Source organism: Manis javanica, chromosome 2 (genome assembly GCF_040802235.1).
Source record: "Manis javanica isolate MJ-LG chromosome 2, MJ_LKY, whole genome shotgun sequence".
Lineage (NCBI taxonomy): Eukaryota > Metazoa > Chordata > Mammalia > Pholidota > Manidae > Manis > Manis javanica.
The window spans coordinates 1,440,972-1,446,971 of record NC_133157.1 but is presented as its reverse complement, the minus strand read 5'-3'; positions in this window follow the sequence as shown (position 1 = coordinate 1,446,971).

Here is a 6,000-nt window from a genome sequence, read left to right as displayed (position 1 = left end):
GCCAAGATCCGGGTCAACAGTCACCTAAAAACCCTATTCTTAAGACAAAACTTCAAAGGAATTATGCATCTCCTGTATACATCATGCCTTATGCTGACCCTTACCCAAAAGGCCCTATAAGACCCCAGACTCTAGACCCTTAAGTGTCCTGGTTTCTGAGGTTGCCCACACTCCCCTTCTTTGCGTGTGTGCTTTTTAAGTAGAGCCTTCCCGCCGCTCAGCTCACTGCGTTTGTCTCTGTGCTCGTCCAGGGGTCTCTGTCACTTTGCCATCTCATTCTATATTCTAGACTTAAGCACAAGTCTTCACTTCGTCTGCGTTCTACTCCAGATAAGCAGGGAGGGGCTGCTGGGAGCTCTGATTTGGGCTGGAGCTCCCGTCGCCTGGGTGGCCCGGAGCGAACTGCAGCTGTCGGATCCTGCTCCTAGTAGGGTGCCCGAAAATCTCCCGTCTTTGCCTTTGGGAAGTTCTCAGAACATAAGCTCACTCCACCCAGGGCTCTGCGGCTCCCCCAAATCCTGGGGTGGTGGGGGCTTAGTTCCCACACCAAGCAGATCCAAGCGGAACTGGACGCTTGCTGTCTGCTGCCTGCAGGGTAGCTGCCCTTCCCAGCTCCTCCTGCTTTAGTGAATTCCTTCCTTACCTGCACGCCTCGGACCTGCTGGAGAATTCTTTCTCCTTCAGGGATAACTCTTGCCCCACCCTTCCAGGTTGAGAGTACACCTGGTGTGCAGGGAGAGACCCTCCCAGACGCAGCTGCCCAGCAATCCTTCCGCCAGAAACATGGAAGTTTAAGGGCTTCTTCTCACAAGGTTCCACTTGCCTACTTTACCATCTGCAGGGCAGCAGGGACTGGCCTGGGGGGCTGGGGCTGGAACCCCAGGAGAATGTCACCGGATCACTGCAGGACAAGCCTGGTGCCTGTTTCAGCACAGCCTGATGCCCCCCAGTGCAGGCCTTGCAGGGGGTGCTGGGTGCCAGGCAGGCAGAGCCAGGAGCGTTGGGAGGCCTGGATGCCATGCTTGGCTTCAGGGTGAGCGCAGGAATGATGCCCCAGAAGGGCTGCCGGCGACCACAGGTGCCCTGCAGCGGCACACGGCCAGGGGGAGTGGGGGGTAGGGGAGGAGAGGGGAGGGGAGGGGAGGAGCTGATGCGCCAGTCGGGGGCGGGGCCTTCTCACCGATCTCCAGAACAGCAGAGAATAAATGTGCAATGGGGGCAGGGTATCTGAGCCGCGCTGGGGGGTGAGGGAGGGGGTGCGGGGGAGGCGAGGCCCCCGGGCCCTTTGTGGGAGGGGGCAGGATGGGGCCCCTCAGCCCTTCCCCTTGTGGCCTTCTACTGCGGGAACCTGCACCCTAGGGCCAGACTCCCCAGCTTGGTCATGCAAATGCGGGATCTCCAGGCACTGGACCAGGAACAAAGCAGAGATAATGTCCCCTGAGGGCCTGGTGGGGGCTAGTGTTCAGGTGCTCAGGGTTGGCCCCCTGCTGCCAGGGGAGGTGCCTGGGCCTGAGATCCCGAGCTTGGTTTTGTCTGGGGTCGGGGTGGGGGTGGGGGTGTCCTGGGTCCTGGCGAGGATGGCCAGTGAGGTCCCTGATGGGTGGCCTGCCCAGTGGCCCTGAGGCATGAACATCTCTTGTCCCCTCAGCCCCATGCTCCCCTCGGAGGCTTGGTGGATACCACCTTGGGGTGCTGGGCAGACTTCCTGGGGACGCTGCCCACCTCGGCTAAGTTACAGGGCTGGATAGAGACTATTTGGGCTTTAAGAGGTGTGGTGGCCTGTGAGCCCCAAGCTGGGGACTAAGTGGGCAAAAACCCCATAGTGAACACCCAGGGCCTGACTTTCACTGCAAGTGGGGAGGCTGTGAGCTGGTTCCCGCCCTGCCTGGGGCCCGCACAAAGCCCGCCTGGGCTGCTCAGCCTCCCTGTGCTGCCCAGTTGGCACGGAGCAGGGTTCTAACAAGGGGGAGCATTGTGGCTGCTGGCTTGCGGCCGCAAACGGGGCGGCCAGAGCCTTTCCCAGAGCTTTGCTGGGCAAGGGGTGGGGCGTGGGTGTCGTTCCAGAGCCTCGTTACTCTCCTGACAGCGGCCTGGTCCCGGGCTGGGGTCTACCCCACTGACTAATGCTGATGTGCCTGAAGCTGGCAGAAGGCCCTCCTTGGGCCCCCAGAACACCCCCTTCTGGGGGCACCTCCAGGGAGGGACTGGGCCCTGAGACACATATTCCTTTTGCCCCGGTAAACTGCTCCGTGGACCGCAATGCTTCCCAAGAGAGGCCATGTCACCAAAGGCTTTTCTGTGTCCTCACTTCCATGAAGACAGGCAAGAACAGGCCTTTGCTTGCCCTGGACAGCAGCCCCAGTGCCCTGTGAGGGGGGTGTGCCAGGCTCCCAGCTGTGCCCAGGACAGGCCCACAGGACCCACGCGGGCCCAGGGAAGCATGACTTTGGCACCCAGCCGTAGGTGGTGCTGGCATCTGTTCTCAGACCAGCATTCCTGGCCAAGAGTCTGGCCACGGGGACCCCACCTGCTACTTCCCTCCTGCTGACCAGGCCCCCCAGACACTGAGGGCCGGAAAGAGCCTCCAGGACTCAGACAGGTGGGCAGGGGGCTCCAGCCCCTCATCAGGGAGGGCATTGCACCCCTCAGGCTTCCACACCCCGCAGATGTCTGCAGACACCTGCCCTGTGCCAGGTTCCCCGCTAGGCCAGGGCCAGGGCAGTGGGCAAGATGCAGAGCTGCACTTGGGTGGGCAGGGAGTATACGAGAGGGTTAGTACCAGGGTTGGGTCGGGAAGAGCTGGCTGGCAATGGTTGTCTCCTGTATGAGAGGGTCAGGAAGACCCACAGTCCATGGATGTCTGGGCAGAGACCCAAAGGAAGTGACGGAGTAGCTGGGAAGACGTTAGGGAAGGCCAGGCAGTGGGAATAGCAGGTATAAAGGCCCTGGGGCGGACGTCTGCCAGCAGCTGGAGGGCCCATGCGGAGCCCAGTGTGCCCAGAGCCGTAGAGGGACCAAGTATGGCTGAGGGGTGGGGAGCCGGGGCCTGGCCACTGCAAAGTGGGAGGAGAGTTGGGGGGGCCACTGGGGCCTGAGTGGGGGAGGGATGTGATCTGACACGTTTAGAAGCATCTCTGTGCTTCTGTGTTGTGACAGACTGGGCTGGAGCCAAGAGTGGGGGAGATGGGAGACCAGATTCGGGGTGCTGCAGTAAGCCGAGGAGAGGGGGCCCGAGCTGGGGGTAGCAGTGGAGGTGAGAAACGGTCACCTCCGACACAGTTTAAGGCTGGTGGAGTTGTAAGACTGAGGGCAGGGTGGGCCTGGCTGGGGGGAAGCCCAAGGTGGTCGGACCGAGCAGCTGGGAGAGTGAGCCGCCATTGTCTGAGGTGGGGGGTGGGGGTGGGAAGAGCAGTTCGGGGGCACGGTTAGAGGCTCTGTTCGGCTGTGTCACGTTGGAGAGGCCCTCAGACCCCCACGTGGACAGGTTGATGAGCAGCTGGCCATGGGGCTCTTAGGTTCGGGCGTCTCATGGGCCTTAACCCTTCTTGGAGATGAGCCTCAGATGGAGGAAGTAAGCCTCTTTCCAGAACTGATGAGCAGTGTATGCATACCTGCCTCTTTGCAGTTTGGGGGCCATGTACCCCTGCAGTCCACACACAGAGCCCTGGGGACCCAAAGCCCTTGGGGTGGGAGCTCCTGCACCACACAGAGGCCAGGAAAACAAGCGTGGAGCAAGCAGTCTGATGCGTGGTGGAGCAGCCTCTGCTGACTAGTGTGGCAGCAGGGTCCCTGGGAGAAGGGCCCACCTCCAGACCTCCTCTCCATCCAGTCACCCTGTCAGGTCTCCACTGAGCCCTCAGACCCCACAGCACTGCCACAGCACCCAGTGGGCTGCCGAAGGCCCCCACCATGCCGGGGAGACTGGGCAGGTTGGACCAGGCCGGTGAGTTGGTTATCTCTGCCTCCCTCCCAGGGGCCCCCAGAGCCCCCTTCCCTGAGGCCCCACCTTGGTGGCTTAACAATTCGCAGACTTATCTCCTGTGACTTCCCCATCCCTCAGCTTGATGTTTCCTGGAGGAAAAGAGGAAAAACAACCCACAGGCCATGAAAACTCAGGACCAGACGCCAGTACCTCCCTGAGCTGAGAAAACTCACTGGCACTGGTGTCTCAGAGAGGCTCTGGCGCTGATCAGATCCCTTAAGGGGGTCTGTGGCCGCCTGGCCTGCTTATCGGTCGGCAGTAGGCTGCTGGTTCACAACATCTACATAACCGTAATGATAAAGTGAAGTTGCCATGGAGGCTTCTAGTTGGGGCCTGGGAGTGAGCCCCAAGCTAGCTGGACTTTTCTCATCAGTAAAACAGGGAGAGAAAGAGCTGACCTCACAGGCTCACTGTGAATATCAAGTTAGATATCACGCACAGAACATGTGGCACCAGCCTGCAATTGAGGTGTTTGGTATTGGCATCTAATACCATCCAGTGGGCGCACGTGCATGTGTACACACACATACACACAGGGGTGCCCTGCACCAAGCCCCGTTATCCTTGGGGAACAGGTTTCTGGTTATCTGCTGTCTGCTAAAAACTTTTAAATATTTTCCAAATGTCCTCTATTTAACAGGAAGGATTTAATATTTAGAAAAGAAAAGTGATGAAAATAATCAGAATGTGCAAATATGTGAGCAGGCTGCCCAGGAGGGCAGGCGCCCTGCCAGGAGCCTAGAACAGGCATCACCCCTCCCCCTGTCTGCACCTTGTGCTGGGAGATGGTTACATGTCTAGACTGTCTGCAGTGACCCCAGACCATTCCCCGGGGAGGCACGGCCTAGTGGATGGCTGCCTGTCCTGGCCCCAGGGCTAGAAGCCCTAGAGACAGTTGTCTGCACATACTTGTCATTTGAAGGAGTCCTGATTTCCCAGAGGCCCAGGGAAGTCTGCACTACTCAGACCCTAAAAGGGCTCAGGATCCTGTGGGAACCCTGAGACTGCTCAGCTGCCCTGGCCAAGGCGCTTGGCCCTTCTCCCCTGACCTGGGCCCCAGAGCCTTCTCCTGGTCCTTGTGCTGAGCAAGTGGCATTACTGTGTTGGCAGCTTACCTCTCTCACTTGTGCCTGCTGGACCATGTGACCACATGCTAAGCCATGTGCCTGTCTTTGCAGCAGGCAGAGCCCGAGCAGACTGTCAGACTGTGGGTTGGGAGCGGCCTGGGCTGGGCTCGGGGTGTGGCAACTGGAGGGTGTTTAGGTCTAAGTGGGATTCTGGTGATGTGCGGACTCCTTGAGGGCTCACACCTATTCCCCAGAGGGCAAGGCAGGAGTGGGTGGGGGCATGTTTTCTGTGCAGATGTTTTCTGGGCTGAGGTCAGTCTATGATTAAGGTCAAGGACCCAGCTTGAGGCTGGGGACTGGAGACCTTGGACCAAATTTTGATCATTGTCCTAGGAATGACCTTGGCTAACTGTCCTTCAGGAATTTAGCCCTAGCCTCTGGTCCCCCCAGGGGCTCAAAATTAGCTCTGGGAGTGGGGTGGGCATCCTGCTTTTCTCATGAACCCCTCCTCCCCATTACCCCGTGCTCAGGGTCCCTGAACTGGTGCCATTTTCATGAGGGGATGCGGGTGTGAGTGAGGGACCCAGGCTGCCTTTGACCTAAGAGGACCACCTGTTCTGATCCTCACCCACCCCCACATACACACCAGGGTTCGGGTGGGGGCGATTAAGGAGACATGGGTGTGTCGCCGGTTTTATTTTCGCACATTTGTTTTAAAACCGCAGGTATGTCTACCGGTGTACGACCTCCGGTGCACGGGGGGCAGCGAGGGGCAGGCGGCTGGACTAGTCGCTGGGGCGCCCGAATCCCGCCGGGCCTGAAAGTAGCCCCCGGCCGCGTCTACTTAGCTCTCAGTTCCCCGGCCCACGTAGGAGGCTGGCGCCCGGCGCCCTGTGCCTGACTCCTGCAAGGGCGCTCCCGCACCCGCGCTTGCACCGCGCCGCGCACCGG